General features: G+C 27.2%; 1 pseudogene across 1 annotated transcript; it reads left to right on the top strand.

Moving 5' to 3' along the window:
* The first annotated feature begins 6,777 nt into the window (after positions 1-6,777).
* On the top strand, positions 6,778-8,910 carry LOC114183884 (uncharacterized protein At3g28850 pseudogene; annotated as a pseudogene). The gene is made up of 2 exons (XR_014995020.1): positions 6,778-7,210; positions 7,312-8,910. The product of XR_014995020.1 is annotated as an uncharacterized protein At3g28850 pseudogene (transcript).
* Positions 8,911-19,196: the final 10,286 nt, after the last annotated feature.

Here is a 19,196-nt window from a genome sequence, read left to right as displayed (position 1 = left end):
TTTTTAATTATTTTGAAGAAATAAAAATATTGTATTCATTTTTTTACTGATTCATTAATATAAATATTTTCTTTTATTTTGTATACATATTTTCGGATTTTCCTCTAACCTTTTTTTATATATATAACGTATTCCAAAAATTGATCATTTTACTATAGTTAATTGGTTTTCATTATTAACTAACAGATTAGCCCAGTTTTCAAAATATATATATTAAAGTGAGTCTTGGTGTGCAAAGTCAATCATTGTATTATACTTTATATAAAAGTGAATTAAGTATTGATACAAAATCTATAGAATATTTTCAGATATCAGTATGTTTACATTGCCTTATTGATAAGTTCAAATTTAATTATTCGACAACTCAGCTGGACGCCAAAATTCTTTATGCATGAAATTATATATATTTATTTATATATAGATAGATAGATAGATACAGTGGAATTAGAAATTGGGTTCAGAGTGTGGTTGGCATAACCCTGTTCACACTAAAGCAAAAGCAGACAGTTTTCTCAACAAATGTCATTTGCTTCTGTGCTCTTTGTGTATCTACAAGACGAGAGATTCTTCGTTAAGCCCTCAAAAAAAGACGAGGAATTATTTAATCATTCAAATGTATTTTTTAAACCACTTAGACAACTTTTCACACCTTTAATTAAGTTCGAAAATGGTGTGATTTGAATTTGGTTTAGGGTTGGTATTTCAAAAGTGATTATCCATAATGTATCGATACTTCCACTTAGATCATGTATTTGTATTTGACACGTGTTCGATACTTTAGAATATGTTATCTATATCTATATTTATATGTAAAGTATCTAATTTATAAAGTCGTAATATATTACAAGAAATTTTTTTAATAATAACCAATTTTAGTAATAAAAAATAGTTAGTCATTATATAGTGACCAATTTAAGTACTAATTTAAAAACTAAAAATTATTGGCAGCTAAAATAGTTCCAAAAAATTATAATTGATCATATAATTAAAATAGTTTTTATTATGAATTGGTTTTTAAATTGGTAACTAACAATCAACTACCAAGGTTTTGACTACCAAAATAATTGGTTCCTGAATTGATCACTAACCTTAGTTATAGGTTTTGGCTTCCAAAATAATTAGTCTCTAAATTGATTTTTAATTAAGAAATTGATTTCTAATAGTTTTGGTTAATAAAATTAGTCATTATTTAAAAGTTTTTTTATAGTGATACTTTTATGATGAAAATAATTTATATTTTTTTATATTAACAACTTTAGTACATATAGCTTTAATTTAGATTCACACAATAATAATTTTATATTTATTATGTTTTTAAGAATTAATATACATTTTTTAGTATTTATAAATCGTGTATATATCACATATTATATTTTATTATTTTCAAAATAAACATATCAACCTATCAGATATTGTATCCTGTATTCATATATATATATATATATATATATATATATATATATATATATATATATATATATATATATATATATATATATATATAATTATAACTATTAAATCGGTTATAATATTAATCATTAATTTATACCTTTTAATATTGATCATTCATCTATATATAATCTATATTTTCTTTCTCTTTCATATATCTAGAGTGGTGAATAAAATTAAAGATATTAGCCTAAATTTATAATCATGTCATATATATATATATATATATATATATATATATATATATATATATATATATATATATATATAATTGTGATTCTTTCATAATTATCGAAAGTTTTCACTTGATTAATCAATCAGATGAAAAAAAATACAATAAACGAATTTGTTTGCTGATACGTGCATGGCTCACCATTGACCTCAACTCCATTTATAGAATGAAAAATCACTAAACACAGGTAAAGTAAGAAGTTGAAAAAGGAAATAGATGTTCAAAGATAAACTCAAACCAATGTAGGTAGTTGTTATAGCACCACTCTGAATCAGTGATTATCATATTCATTTTCACAGAGATGGTAGCAGAAAGGGTGTGTTTGGATGCACAAAAAGCTATATTGACAACATGGTTGGTGACAGAATAAAATATCAGTGACATAAAAGTGTGAATCTTTTAGTAAGCATGAACTGAAATCAATGACATATTTTTGAGATGCAATGAACTGCAAATACAACTCCTGAATCAGAACTTTTACGATGATATTAAACGTAGAAGAAATTGTTTGGGATAAGATTGGGTGTGTGGTTTATCCATGGATGAAGAAATGATTGGGGTGGTTTCACTTTTGCAATCACATTTGCATCATTTGCAATCACAAGGTGACATAGATTTCTGTGCAAGTGTGATGATGGTGGAAGGATGGGGCACGTAATGGGCATCACTAGCCATGGCCCCATCTTCTTTTCTGCTTTAGCTGCACCAATACAAAATGTTTGAGTAAGGTTCACACATCTTACTCTTTCTTCTCTGCTTCCAATTATTTTTCTTCCTCTCACTTCCTTTCTTGTTTCTAAACTACAAACATTTATAAATTAAACCACTGTGTCAAGAAAGAACGACTTGAATCTCTTGAATAACTTTTTCATATGAAAATTTAAGACTTAATAATTTAATTTATTCTAATCTCTATATTTCTTTATTTAACTGAGTCTTTGTTTATTTTATTATAAAGATCCCATGTAATCTCATATTTTTTTTTAAACAAAAATCAATGTGATCGTTAATTTAACGTTAAAATTAATTGAAAAGTATCATGTATCAAAATTTAGATCACATATTAAAAATGTGAATTAAAACAGGAACTTTTAAATTTGAGTAACTGAAAACAAACTTTTCTAGAATTCGAGAAATTACAAACAAATCTTAACTAACGATTCTGCTTATAATTAAGGTGACAATTAAGATGATTCACATTATTTTTAAGTTATAGAAGAATTCTGAAGTCATTTTTCAAAAACAAATATATGAATTACACAATCTAAAAATATTTCTCGCGAAAAAAAATAGTTTCTACAATTTAAAAAATGACTTTAAAATTATATGGAAACTTATTTCATGCAAAGTTTTATTTTTAGATTATATAATTTGTGAGTAAAATTAATTTTCAGATTGTATAATTCAAAAATAAATTAAATCACTTTCTAATTATAAAATCTATAATTGTTTTTATACCAAAAAATAATTTTCTAATTGCACTGTATAATCTATGAAGAAAGAAAATATGAAGTTGGGGAGAGAAATTCCTTTCTATCCATCACCTTACACATTCTTTAGGCTTCCTAATAGCTCTTTTTGTGGGGTGCTTCTTCCTGCACCTCCATATATTTTAAAATTTTAGTTTATCTGTTTTTTATTTTGGGTTTCAAACTATATATAATTTGGTCTTCTTACATTATCTATAGAGGTGCAGGAAGAAACTATGGAAGTATAGAAGTCCAGGAAGAAGCAACCTTTTTGTCCCAAAATGTTTCTTTTTTATTGGTGGGCTCATGAGTCAGGTTATCCTTTATGGCCCAAACTTGTTTTAATCATTTTTTTAATACATGTACTTTTGCATTCATAAGCTCTAGAGTGTGTTTGGACATCTAATTTTAAGACAGCAATTCATTTTTTTAAGAATTAAAATGTTTTTTATGGTAAAAAATGTTATTCGAAAAAAAAAAGATTTTAGAAACTCATTAAAATAAAATAGTTTAAAATATTTCTGAACATCTTATATTTAAAATACTTTACAGTCTACATTTTGTACGTAAAATAATGAATGGGCGTGTTTATAAAAAAGAAAAAAAGAAAATGAGGGTATATGTTGATAAGAATGAAGTGCATCAATCTTGGGCAGAATTTGAGGTGTTTGTGGACAAGGTGAAGACATAGATGGTGGAAGTGTCCCTCTTTTCCACCAATAATGAAGAAACTTCCAAATCACTTCTTCTCTTCATTCAATAATCAATATCTTAATAGCTATACACCATATTCACCTAGGAAGTGGAGTTCGTGATTTATGAATCTAGCAACACCCAGACAAACATGTCATCCAAGAATTCAAATCCACTAACCTAACATCAAATTTATAACTATATCATCTTTCCCTCTTATATTTTAATCACATACTTCCTTAAATTAATTAAAATGCAATTTCTTGCAATATAATTATAAAACTTTAATTATAGCAATTTCTTACTTGTAAGGCTAAAGAATATTTATCAAAATAATTTGGTACTTCCACTGATGTTGGTTCCACGTAGAATTGTAACATGCATGTCCTAATATTGTTTTTACAAGAGAAAAAGAAAGACCATATATATTCTTCTGTTTCTAAAACTTGTATCCTATAATTCGCCAGCTATAGCAAGTAATACGAAGTACTACACAAAATCTTTAATAGTTTTTAATTAATATAGAATGGTTGAAAAGTTGTAATATTTAACTATGATCGATTGCTTAATTAGAGTAATAAAGTAGTATGCCCTCACGTCTTGTTTGTATTTACAGACCCAAAGGAGGGTGGTGTGGAAAAAGGTCAGTAAAATAAGTGTGAAAACTACAAAATTTCCGTGTAAAATAAAAATACAAAATTATATAATTAATTATGTTTTTAAATAATAAATTATATTATGGATAATATTAAAATATTTAGACATAATTAATAATTATATGATGAGCCAATTTAACCAAACTAATATTCATATTCTCAATTACATAGAATCATTCAACTCAATATATCATGCTATTAATGTTCAACAAAAATTAATCATCACTGCTATACATATTTCATCACAATTTCATCCACAACACAATATCATGTAATATAATAATTAATGAATAAAAATAATTAACTTCTCTGATATTTATTGAGTTTTTAACTCAATTATGCTCTAAAAACACCAATTCTTATAAAATATTTTATCTGTTCATAAAATACTCATATAAATGATCTAAACATATTTTAGTATCTAGTCAAGAGATATTCATTTTGAATTCCTTTGAGTTGCATGCAAAAGTTTTTTATCATATATATATATATATATATATATATATATATATATATATATATATGCAAAACTTTTAAAAATTGGCTTAAGAGAATGGATAAAAATGAATTACTCAAAATAAAATGTTTATCGGCTAAAATTGTAATGTTGAATGTCAAGACTCTTATAATGAACTCTGTTTTTCAAAGATGAATATATACTACCTATACCTTTTTAAGAATTTGAATTTTCATAATAATGTTATTTATTTTGGAAATGTTCATAAGATTTTTTGATTTTGTTTTTAAATTAGAATTTTATGTATGACAAGAAATTTATTTATTTTATCAAAATAAAAGGGAATTTTCACAAACCCATAAAGAGCAAAAATTTGAAATTGAAATCCCAAACATATTAGCTAATACATAAAAAATTAATTATTGACACTCATCAGTACTTCCTGGATAATGTTTGTTAAATGATCCCAATGATATCCTCTTCATTTGAATATTCTGTTTAATTACCTTTAACATGCCTTTGAATCTAGATTTTCATTTTAACAAATAAATTAAATTAAATGCTATCTTTATTTCACCAAGAATAAAAAACATTCCTATGAACATAAATAAGTCACTAAAACTATTACTTAAGGTTTAAGGCGAAGGTTGAAGCATCATTGTCAATCTAGCGTAGATGATCCATCTCGGCAGCAGGGATTTCGCACGCGCCAAAACACTTCTTTTCTATCACGCGCCAAAACATAAGTTTCCTTGTTGACAAATTTACATAATTGTTTTCATATTTTTCTTGAAATTATACATTATATAACTGTATAAGATACGGTCAGATTGATTAAATATTACACAATTAACTAATATTGGGAAGAATAAATATAGTAGAATTAGAAAAAAAGACTAACATGTAATTCACAACATCAATTTTTCCTAAAATCCTTATCACAGTTGCATTGAGTGACATAAATATTCCACATAATAATTAAGGTCGAAAAACATAGCTAAACATACTTCAACAAATAGATAATAAAGTTATTTAGTTACATAACTATTACCATATCAAACCAATGTTTACAAAAAAAAAAATAACTCTACCTAAAAAATATTGAAAGAGATCCTTTGATCAACTAATTTAATCTAACTTAAATCAAAAGTTGTTTAAAAAGCTTATGCAAATAATACAAATAATTAGCTTTAATCAAATGCAATATAAACTAAGAATTGTATATTTAGTTTTCATAATATTTTTATAATAAACATTAATTGATCTTATTTTTAGTTAATATAAAATTTACAACATATATTTATTAATAATAGTAACTTTAAATGAAAATTTATTTGCAAAATTTATATAGATATCATATTAATAAAAAAATAAATTAAGAATCATGGATATAATTTTTACACTGATAATAAAGCATATAAATATTTTTATAATAAACATTAATTTACTTTAATATATTAAAGCAATATAAGCTGTGAAAATAGTTTAACGCTAAAGAACGTGCGAGTGATGGTGGCAAAACTCTTGACATCTCGCGGAAACTGTATCCAAATAAATTCAACATTTATGTTAATAGAACAAGAACGAAGAAAAATAAGTTTTTGTTTTATAACATAACAACGTGTAAACGAGGTTAGAATTATTGTTTCTGTGGATATTAAGAAAGAGAATAAAGGAGATTCAACCAATGATCCTTGCTCTCACCCATTTACATTTTGTCCTAAAAGTAATTTGCTTACCAATTTTTCTTTCTATTTTATTTTTCTGTAAAAGAAAGAAATCATTTCGTATTGCATCGTATATATATTCAAATAAACTGAAGCTGCGTCCCTTAAATCTTTCAACGTTCTTTGTGGGTTCTCATTTTATCTATTTATCTCTCTAGAATTCTAGAGAGAGAAAGGGGAGAGATCAAAGTAGTGCCGCAGCAGTTCAATTGGTGAATGAAAGATTGATTATCCACCTCTCCTTTTGACTTTCCGATTCATGTTTCCATTTCCCCTCTCTTCTCTCTTTCTGGGATTTTTCTCCCTCCCATCAATTTGATACTCGTTTTCACATTTGAACAGTTGCAGAAAAAGATCTCGAGTGGTTATGTTTTTCTTGTGTCCTTTCTTGGTCTTAAATGTTGCAGCCAACATGGTCATGAGCATTTGAAGAATATGAACGGAGTGGGGTTTGCCAGGAGCAATGTTCACTGGATGGGTGACTGACACAACATTTTTTTTTCCAGAATTGGAATTATCTTAGGAGGGTAAGTTAAAAAAACACAATTAAAGAAACAATTTCACCTTGTGAATTTGTTGTCTTTAAGGGTCATCGTAATTAAAGTCTCCGAGGTTTTTTTGTTTTAAGACAATTCGCATGGGTTGCGCAAGTTCAAAGCAGAAGCGATGTCGGTGCTGCAATGCTCCGAGAAGCTACTCAATGCACGTTCATCACCCACCCCAAGCAGAAGGTGATAGCTACCATGTTGTGGCACTCACTTCCACAACACTGGGAACTCTCAAACTCAATTCCCCTGCTTCAACTCAAAATTTTACTGGGAATTGTGATCACGATTTCAATCTTTCCAATGGCAAGGTTAGTAACACTAAAAGTTTAAGGTTTGATAATGAAAGATTTATCCAAAGGCTGGAGGAGAAAGAGAAAAATTCAGTATCCGAGAAAGAGAGAAAAGAGGAGTTCTCGATAGGGCTAATTGAGGCCAAGACTTGGTCCAACATGATCGAGCAAAAGTTGCCAACAGTTTTTCCAAAGACCCCAATTAGAACACCACCCGGTGAGCCTGAGACAATAATCAACACATGGGAACTCATGGAAGGCCTTGATGAAGAGACCACCAATTTCCGGTCGCCGAGTCAGTACCGGAGTTTCTCTTTTGATGCCAATGGTGACAATGTTGATGATGGAAGTGTGGATGTTGATCCACCCAAAATGAGTGTTGTTGCTTCTCCAAAACCCGTGTGGCTTCTGATGACTGAGGAGGAATCAAGACTGAACTCTGCAATCTCAGATTTTGATCCTGAATTGATTTCCTCATTCAGGAAGTCCTTCCAACATCTCTCTCCGGATAGCCCCTTCCACCTTCGACCGGCGTCGAGCGATGAAGAGATGCAAGGGACTAAAAGGGGGTCCCCATTTGCGGATGATGTTAATGTCGGTGATCCATGCGGAAAGTACAAGGTGGTGTTGTACTTCACCAGCTTACGCGGCGTGCGAAAAACTTACGAGGATTGCTGCCAAGTGAGATTGGTTCTGAAGGGATTGGGGGTGAGGGTTGATGAGAGAGATGTATCCATGCATTCCAGGTTCAAGGAAGAGCTTAGAGAGCTATTGGGTGATGGGTATGGTGGTTTAGTATTGCCAAGGGTGTTTGTCGGGGACAATTACATTGGTGGAGCCGAAGAAATTCAGAGGTTGCATGAAGATGGGAGGCTCGAGAAGCTTTTGGGTTGTTGTGAGAAGATTGAGGACAGTGTTGGAGGTGATGGAGGTGGAGTGTGTGAAGGTTGTGGGGATATAAGGTTTGTTCCCTGTGAAACCTGTTCTGGAAGCTGTAAAATTTACTATGAAGGTGATGAAGAGGAAGAAGAATACGTTCATGGTGAGTTGGGGGAGTGTGGATTTCAGCGTTGCCCTGATTGCAATGAAAATGGACTAATTCGTTGCCCCATGTGTTGCTGTTAGTTCCAAACTTTGAGGTACTGAAAACCAAATTTTGAGTTTTATTCTTCAGGGCATTTTGCACTTTGTCAGATTTTCTTGTAAAGTCAAGTATTTTATAAGCAGTGGAAAGTGAACAACGTGTTATAATCACTCCCCCATCATAATCAGTGTAGTTTGAAACATATATATATACACTGTTTTCGTTTTTCCTTCTGTACAGAATTTGCCTTCTTGCAAAATGAAGAAATGTCAAGAGAGAATTGTAAAGCTATATATTTGTTATCATCTTCATTCTTCATATAATATTCTACTTTACTACAATTTCAAAGATGTAATAATGTTTGAGGTCTTTGAAGCATTCTAAGCCAAGAGTTGAAACTTTCGTAAGCTAATTGCAGAATGCATTTGAGGGTGTGGGGTTTATGAGCTCCATGCAATATCGTACTTGTAATATTTTTGTTATCAAATATTGACCAAAAACCATGGTTAGCCTTAGCACATCTTTGGTAGTCCGTGAACCATTTTTTAAAGCTTCAAATAGTTTATTCATTCTTTGCTCTGTTTTCTTTTATTTTGAAGTGATCGTTTTCCAAGCATCTCTGCACGTTTTCTTTGTTACATATAAAGTCAAGCTAAGTGGGGGCATAAAATAACGTAGCAGGTGGACATAGCCTAGGTCAACCTCGATAGAGACTTTTTTAATCGAGTCAAATCATGTTTCTTTGGATGAAAAAACACTATATTTACATGTGAACTATCCTTTTCCAAAATAATGATATACTATTTCAAAAAGACTACTTTTACCCTTTCAACCTGCATATCTTTATTCTTCTCAATCGTTTTAGCCATTGCTTTGAATTGTGGTGATCAATTCAAGACATGATGGTCCAAAACTAAAAGACACCAAGAACCCCAATTTTGTGTTCAGGTTTCACCCCAGAATTTTCTTAGCTGATCATTACATGGCACTTGTATAGGCACTATGTTATGTAAAATAATTGGTATAATCCATGGAATTTACGATTAAAAATCCGTGTGGTGCCATTTACAAAAGAATGCAGCACTAAACAACGTCTGAATCATACAAATGGTATGTGCCAAAGAAGCAAAACTTTCTTTTCCTTACCTACTATGTCCTTTTTTCTTTATCGACTTCATATATGTTAATGCAATCAATGAGCCTTGATGCAAGAAAATACCAATAAGCTACATGCCCCTTGCTGTCCAATCAATATCACCACAAATTTAGATGGTTAGATCAATTTCAGTACTGAAATTGTTGTAATTGGCAATAGCTTATTTATGTGGACGGTAGTGTTAGATGTAGAATACACGAAGGCTACATTATCTTTCTAATGATTTCATAAAAATCTCCAACTTCTTTTAGATGGAGAAAATTCACCCTCTAACGTGCATGTATACAGAAGCTTAAACATATATAAACTTCAATCAAGAACATAGTTTATCTTGTACAATGAACACAACTTCTGAATCTGTAGTCACCACCACATTCACTTTTACTAGGAAGACTTGTACAGAGAAGAGCAAAAGGGCATTCAAATGTACAATTCATTGACGAAGAAATCATTATCTATCAACTTCAGGAGAGTTCCCAGAGTAGCAAGTCTCACAATTTTTTACTAATTATTACAATTCAAATATAAGTTAGAGTCTCTTGGACTAAAAGTCCAAGTGTGAGTCAAATGTCTTAAGGTTGTATGGTTAAAGTGGTGTCTAAAGTCTTATATGTGTAAGACTAATGTCATATAACCAGTTGTTGAGATTTTTAGGACTTTTGAAAATATGAGATATATGTGATATGTTATACGGAAGAACATGTTTTTGTTGTTACATATATCTAAAACTGAAATATTTTCTAAAAACTAATTTAAATAAACAAAAAATATTAAGTAATATTCTCAGCAGAGTCTTATATTATACATTATACATAAAAAAATTGAGTAATATACAAGAGAAAAACTCATCATCCTATATTTCTAAGATTTTGAATAAAAGAACGTACCAGTTTTGTTACCTATCAACGAAGATCTCTAATATATTCTCCTCACTCATTATTAGTAGTACAATATACCAAACATTAACAAAATTCTTGAAGCATCTGTTTGATGCTTTAGTTAAAATATTTTTTTCATAAGTTTTTCACAATGAGCTATTAAAGGAAAATATCAAATGGAAGAAATATTTCAACAAAATATCGAAAGGAGTTTGCCTTTTTTTTTTTCTAACACATCTACTTTTATTCTTTTAATAAGTTTAATTAGGTGTGACAAAATAAGTTTGTCCCACAGGTTCACCTATTAATAATTTGATAAAACAAGTTGATATTTTCAATCTAATTATTTAGTTGATGAAAATAATACATCTTAAAAAATCTCATATTGTTAGAATATGTTAATTACATCATTTTATTTTCTGTTTTCTTGATGATATTCTAGAATATGCTCTCACAGCATTCTGTTAGCAGCCGTGCTGACCATACCGCTTACAACTCTATATATCTCTATGTATTCATCTTTCATTTTCATAATGAAATACAAATCGCCTTTATTATGTTATTGATATCTCTCTTCTTTGATTTCTAACCCACATCACATAGTTAAAATAATAAAATGCATGATACTGGTTATTTAATGGACATAAAATCCAATGATGTTTAGATATTCAATTCAAAAAACATTTTAAGCTTCTATTAGATTTTTATAGTAGAGTATCGTGAAATTTAAGTTAGATTTTTATTTTGAAAAGTATAAATGTACTTGAGAATCGAAAAGTATGAAAGTGTTGTATATGTGTTATAAAAAAATTTACATAATGTTATTTTTTGATTATTTTTAAACAACAGTCATGATTTTACTCTCATTTTGAAATTTTAATATTATACTATTATGTTAATTTATTATGTTAATTGTTTTTATCTTATTTCTAATAATGTTGAGAGATTGATTCTCTTTGTAACGTTTCTTCTATCCGTAATACATGCCAACTTGATATACATTAGAGAAATGGTAAATTAACCCATATTTTTTAAATTAAAAAATAAAATAGTTTAAAAATTAAGTTGTTATATTGTATTTTATTATTTTAACGATGCAAATATATAATAATATTTTAATTTGAATTATTAATATTTACAAACTCAATTAAAATTGTTAATTTTAAAGGAGTAATTTACACATAATAATCTTTTTAATTTATTAATTAAAGACATAATTAACCGATTAAAGACTTAAAAATATGTACATGATCAAATATTATTTTAATATATATATATATATATATATATATATATATATATATATTAAATAGATAATAATAAAATTATTAAAGAATAGTGAGGTATTTAATGTAATTATAACACATTAAAATTAAAAATTTAATAATAAAATATCAGTAAAAATAATTTATTCATACAGTGATAATAATTGTTAGAAAAATATGCCATTAAATCTTTATAATTATAAACACGAGCATTTTTTTTATTGTAAGTATGAAAGAATTCAATGTTTTATCTTAATTGTCCTTTTTAATTATGGTATTTTTTGAAAAATATTATTTGTAAGCTATTTTCAAAGTTTAAAATTGAATTAATGGTTATTTTATCAATTATATTCTTATTTTTTTTAATTATGGTATTTTTTGAAAAATATTATTTGTAAACTATTTTGAAAGTTTAAAATTGAATTAATGATATTTTATCAATTATATTCTTATTTTTATTTAATTTTCACTTGATTTATTGCTTTATATTAATTTGCTATGAACTATAGAGATGAAAAGAGGTAAAATAACATTTTATAACTATTTCATAAAAATTTAGGAAATTTATACAAAAAGAGATGTGTGATGTGCATGGAGATGGATGAAACAACTGTGCATTCAACTCGTCATTTCGTCTTGGCATTTAACCTTTAACGTAAATTAGTTTAGCTCGACCTTTGTTACATGTCGGTTCAACCTTTATTCTGATTTAGTCTTTGACCTTAACTCAATTTGATGTAACATGGTTCAACATTTAACCTGAACTAATTTGATTTTTTGGACTTATACTTTTTTTGTCTTAACTAATGAACAATTTCACAATTTAAAAATTTTAATTTTTTTTCTTTTTTGAGTGAATTTTAATTTTTAATATTTTAGTTATTTGAAATATTTTCTTAAAATTATCTAATTTTAATTTTCTTCTAATTTTTTCATCCAAGTATATCATTTTTCATGAAAATTTTCAAAATTTTCAAATAAATAAATTATTCTATTAAACTCTCTTATCCAAACACACCACTATAAATTTGTGTGATAGATGGGTAGGGATTTATAATGTGCACCACAATTAACTTCGAATATATTTTTAAAATTGAATAATATTGAAAATAGTCTAAGTGTGAGTTAAAAATCGCACATTAGATAGAATAGACAAAATTAAATACTATACAAAAATAAAAACTCATAACATAATTACCTTAAAATCTCAGAGTAAAAATAATGTCAAATATTTTGTATACGTAGAAGACCAATATTATATATATATATATATATAATCACAATTTCGTTGTGACTGTAACCCTAAAAAAATATATATAAATCCAACAAATAAAAACGTGACTGAGAAAAATATATACTAAAGTGATTATTCAATTTTTTTAATTTACACAAATCAATAACAGTGGCAAAAAAATTCTAAACATCAAGTAATTAAAATACTTGAAACTATAGATGTGTAAATAAAGTAATAAATGGGTGTGTGTAGAAAATTCTTGCATATTCGGAAGTGAATTCAATAGAAAGGAAATGCATGAATTGTGGGCGCAATTTGAGGTGTTTGTGGAGAAGCTGAGGACAAAAACAGCTAACATGATTGGCCATGGATACTGAAAAGTGTCACACATTTCCACCATTACTCACCAAACTTCAAAACCACTTTTTCTCTTCATTCAATAATCAATATCTTAATACTCCATCCAAACTTTGGAAGTGGAGTTCATCACTTATGCACGAACCATGAACCGACAAACATACCCTCCAACAAATAATATAACTATACATATTCTCATACTATATATTATATTCATGTCTTTCCCTGTTTTTTTGGCACTAAATTATATACTATTAATTAGCATACGTGGTTAAATTAATTAAGATTAGTCGTGGTCACGGTTTTAAATTGTAGTCATGATTAGGGTTTGTCTTTTTCTTTTGTATATATTAAACCATAGAAAAATGAATCGATGTGGTTCCAACATCGGTTGTGTTATTGCAGCTACAAATTAACATTTCTAAAAAATATTGATTTAGTGACCGAAATATTATTATTTTTTGGTAGGTTTGTAGCAACAGGTTTTCTAAGAAATTCAAATGAATACAGACCAAAACCCTTTAAATGGAGTAGTGATTGAGAGATCAACAAGAATGATGCTCACGTTTGTGAAATCAACATGAATGTTTGACTCGAAAATGCCGATAAATTAAATTATTGAAATGAAATATTAATGGAATGTGTTAGTCTCTCTCTCCATGTGTCTTCTAAGTTTTAACATAAATGCTGCGGCAAAAGAAGGGAAATATTAATTCCATGTTAATAACTTCGAATGAGTCAAGAGATAGTGACGGAGTTAGAGAATTTTGTATGGACAGAAAAACTAATTATCAATATTATATTCTAAGTCAAAAATTATCATTCCCTCTGACATAATAATTCTAATATTTTGGTCCCGTGTTTTTTTTTATGATAAAATGTATATAAATTAACGGAAAAAGAAAAAAGAAGGTACGAAATTTAGGCGTTGATGAGGGAAATTGATCATGTGGAGCCATAATTGGAGAAGCAGTGAGTTGGCTCAGGTAACTGCAAAGATCTCACGCTTGTCCACGTGCCATCACGTGTATCACCAAATACCAAATCATATTAATTAATTAATTAATTCGTGTTATTACATGTGTAATCATGAATTCTGATTTTTCATTGATGAACTAACCACGCATAACATTGTTCACCTGAATTGCCAGGTGGATATCACTGTGTGCTTAACATTACTTACACATTTATAAATTTAAATTTACTAAATAAAATATGATTTTTTATTAATTTAAATTGATGAATCGATGTTCACCATTTAAATTAGTTACGTCAAATCTTGTACAACTTAAACAATAATAAGAACAAAATCTAATGAGTTATAATTTTGAATATATTCGTTATATTATGTCAATTTGCGATGTACATAAGATGACTGTATTTTAAGATAAATTTTGTAAATATGAACTATATTAATGGAGTTTTAATTTAACTGTAGAATTTGTGACAGAAACATTCAATTAAAATTATGAGTAATGTAAAATTAAGTATAACTAACATAGTAAAAATGTAATACTTAAATATATTTCCTTCAAGTGTAGGTATATTAATTTTTGAATGAATATTGATTCATGTAACTATGAATTTTTTGTTTTAATTCTTGTGACGAGGTTATTGACGTGATTAACATTGATAATGTCAAGTTAACATCATTGGGAACTTGAAAAACAGTAGCGTATTAAAAACTAAATTATAAATAAAAGTACCCAAAAATATATATTAAAGGATTTAAAAGAAAAAGTAATATATTCACAGCGAAAACAATTATATATATATATATATATATATATATATATATATATATATATATATATATATATATATATGCCTGTTAAATTCTCTTCTCATTTCTTGTATAATTCTCAAATGTTACCCACTCTATCTTTATCATAATTATAAAAAAAAGAAAAAAAAATCTAAAAGTTAATACTTTAAGTAAATCTCTAAACTTTATTAATAACATTTAAATATCTACAACGACAAAATATTAAGTCGCACACTTAAAATTCACTAATCAACGAGAGATAATAAATAGAAAAATGAAAATAATGTTTAAATTGGTATTATGCCGTTAAACACCACTAATTGAAAATCTAATTAAGAATGAAATGGTTACGTTCAACGTTGATGTTAACCTCATTTAATAAGTAAATTATATGAAAAAACAAACATATTAAAATCATACAATATTACTCGAATATTAGTTTCTTAGAGAAAATTCAGATGTAATATATAGATATGGTTGTGATGTTCTTCAATAATAATTGGAGTTTTACTTCACTAATCTGCATTAATATTTAATCAAATATATGTATATTATCTAAATAAACTCAAATATGATGAAAGAATTAGACAATTTATATAAATACATGTATTTTTTTATCACAAAAAGTAAGGGTGGCAAAACGGGCTGGGCCGCCCGTCAGCCCGTGCTAAAAGGAACGGGCTGGGTTGAAGATTTCAACCTGTCAGCCCGTTCTGACCCGTCCCATCCAGTCCATCAACTTGACGGGCCAAAGTACGGGCCAACCCGTCCTGACCCGTTGGCCCGTTTTAAAAAAATAAAATAAAATAAAAATAATTAAAAAGATTATTTTTTTAATTATATATTTTAAATGTATAAATATATAATAGTATTGTAATTTAAATCATTAACACTTACAAATTAAGTTTGAATTATTAATTATAATTGAATAATTTAATATGTAAATTTAATAATTATTTTAACTTATCTAATTAAAAGCATTAACTAATCAATTAAAAGTTAAAATAATATTTTATTTGATTAAATATGACTTTAATAATAATTTATATGTATATATAAACAAATTTAAAAAATAATTAAAAAAAAAAATTAGACTGGCCAGTCCAGCCCGGCCCGTTAACCCGTCCTATACGGGACGGGTTGTGACTATTGGCCCGTTTCTGTTTGATAGGCCAGTTCGACCCAATCCGCTTTTTGACGGGCCACATACAGACGGGTTAAAACGGACCGGGCTAGTCCATTTGCCACCCCTAACAAAAAGTTAAACTAAAGAAATATTCTCAATATAGGAAATAAACCTTTTTTTTAAGACTACTAGTTAAACTATAAAAATGGCATACCAAATAATCTACACATTTAATAGTATTGTAAAATTTTTTTACTATAATATATTATAGTAATAACATTTTTATTAATTTCTTTTAAACTGTTATCAACATACCATCTATGTTATCAGTTAAAATTTGTTGAAAGTCACTGTAAACCACTTTCACATGTGATCTATATAGTGTACCATCTTTCACATCATTAGATTCATGTGAATCTTAAAGTTTATCGCATGCTGATTAAATTATTTCAAAAGTCTAACCCTATCATTCACTAGTTGTCATTTCAGAAAAATGTTCCAATACCTTCATCATAATTCTCATTTTTTACTACTTATTCAACAACCAAGTTTAACAAAAAAAAAAAAAATCTTTCTCCTTCTCTTCCAATTTCTCTCCAACATCAAAAATCAAGTTTTTTAACTATCAAATTAATCAGCCAATAAACAAAAAGAAAATTGATATAATAGTGAAGATCTTTTTAATGTTAATATAAACAGATACGTGATAAAAAAAAATATTATTATCGATAGGTTAAATATGTGAATAATAGATCATTAATGAAAAAGAAAATAACGTGTTGAAAATTCGCTCATAAAAACTATTACTTACAAAAATTATTATGTGGTTAAGTTATTCATAGATTATTTTGAGTAAGTTACATTTGGATTTATTTATGGATAATTTACTTATAAATGAGTATATAGATAGCTTATTTACGAATTGGTTCATAGATAACTTACATATAAATTGATCTTTTAGATAATTTATCAGATTAACACCCAAATTGATTCCAAAAATTAAAATATCATAAGTAAATTTTGATCACACAAAACAATATAAATTCTAAAAAACAAACGTATATATGAAATCCATATCAATGAGCAGAAATAAAACACCACTATAAATTATATATATATATATATATATATATATATATATATATATATATATATATATATATATAAAACTTCACCTTAAACATCTTTTGTTTTTCATCTTTCTTTCTAAGCATCCTTTTCTATATCACTTTTGTTTTTCTTCATATTAATGACTTCTCCTTTAAAAACAAAATTATAAAATGTTAATACATTGTACTTGTAACAATATCTTGATAAAGAAATTATTTTTTTGGTTAAATATGTTTTTATCTCTTAACTTTCATTAAAAACTAGAATTAGTTCATCTTCAAAATTTTAACCCAATTTAATCTCTTAACTTTAGAATTGCATGGATTTAGTCTTTTGAACCAAATGTTGTTAAGTTTATTTAATATTTCAAACATTTTTTATGATAGTTTCTTACTTAACGTTTAAGCGAAAATGTGTTAAATGATGTAAACAACTCAAATGTTATCATCAAACACATTTGAAATGTCAACTAAACTTAACAAAAATTGGTTAAAAGTACTAATCCACACGGTTCTAAAGTTGATACACTAAATTAGGTCAAAGTTTTGAATATAGACTAATTCTAATTTTCACTGAAAGTTAAGGAACCAAAAACATATTTAACCCTTATTTTTTTTGTCTTTCTCGTGTTTGAAGGGTTAATGTACTACATTAGTACTTGACATCTAGACAAAATATCGATCAATCAGTTAATAAACTTTTAGCACACAATTATTTTTGACCTCTCAATACAAAGTGATTCACTCTTGATATACACCATTGACAACTCAAACCGATGCAAAATCATCTAAATAGACATAAATAGAATTAGATCAATGTTAAGTAAAGTTAAAACCATGATTAAGTCATAATTGGATTTTTCTTAATCATCCATGCAAGCAGAGGCCTAACAAGAACAATATAAATAAGTAAACATCAACGTCAACTTTTTTTTGGACTAAATTATTTTTTCGATAATGTTGACCCTCTTATCAAATGTTTACTTAAATGTTAGAGTGTCTTTAACGGATATCATCTTTATTAAAGTTGAAGACCGAAAACCTAATCATACAAAAAAAAAAATAGAGACAATGAACCATTGATTCTATGAAGTCGGTGTAAAAATAATTAATAAATTATAAACAAAAATAATAGTGAAATAAAAAAAAAATATTGTCACTACCTTTAAGTTCAACATCATTATCATTATTATAATCAAAACTACTATGTGAGTATCATTCAAACATGAACCATATTATTATACACCTGTTTTGGATACTCTTCATCTCAACACCGCCATCAATTAAATCAAATCCTTCAAATCCTAATCAATTGCTTTTAAAATATTATAAAACGTACTGTTTTATTACATGTATTAATTTAAAATAGAAAAAATAAAACAAAATGCCCTTTAGTTTTTAATATAATACCCATGAAAAAATATCTTGTAAAAAGAATTATCTTTCAAGTTTTAATAGATTCAATCCAATAAAAACCAACACTCAAGTTATTCTGAACTAATAAAAATATTATGTCTTGAAAAATCTCACATAGTGTTGAATAAATTAGGAAATGTGTGTTGGTGACTATATAATAGACTCTAAATTTATGATGTTTTTTGTTCTAGTCAAAAACACTTTAAGTTTGTTTTTATTTTTCTTATACTCTTATAAAAGAGTGAAATGAGGTTTGAATTAAATTTTTACTTTGGAGAGTTTAGA

Source organism: Vigna unguiculata, chromosome 5 (assembly GCF_037176805.1).
Source record: "Vigna unguiculata cultivar grain cowpea cultivar isolate G323 ecotype 2 chromosome 5, ASM3717680v1, whole genome shotgun sequence".
In the NCBI taxonomy this organism is placed as follows: domain Eukaryota; kingdom Viridiplantae; phylum Streptophyta; class Magnoliopsida; order Fabales; family Fabaceae; genus Vigna; species Vigna unguiculata.
Note: the sequence above shows the minus strand (reverse complement) of the source record. Positions and strands in the feature narration are given on the sequence as shown.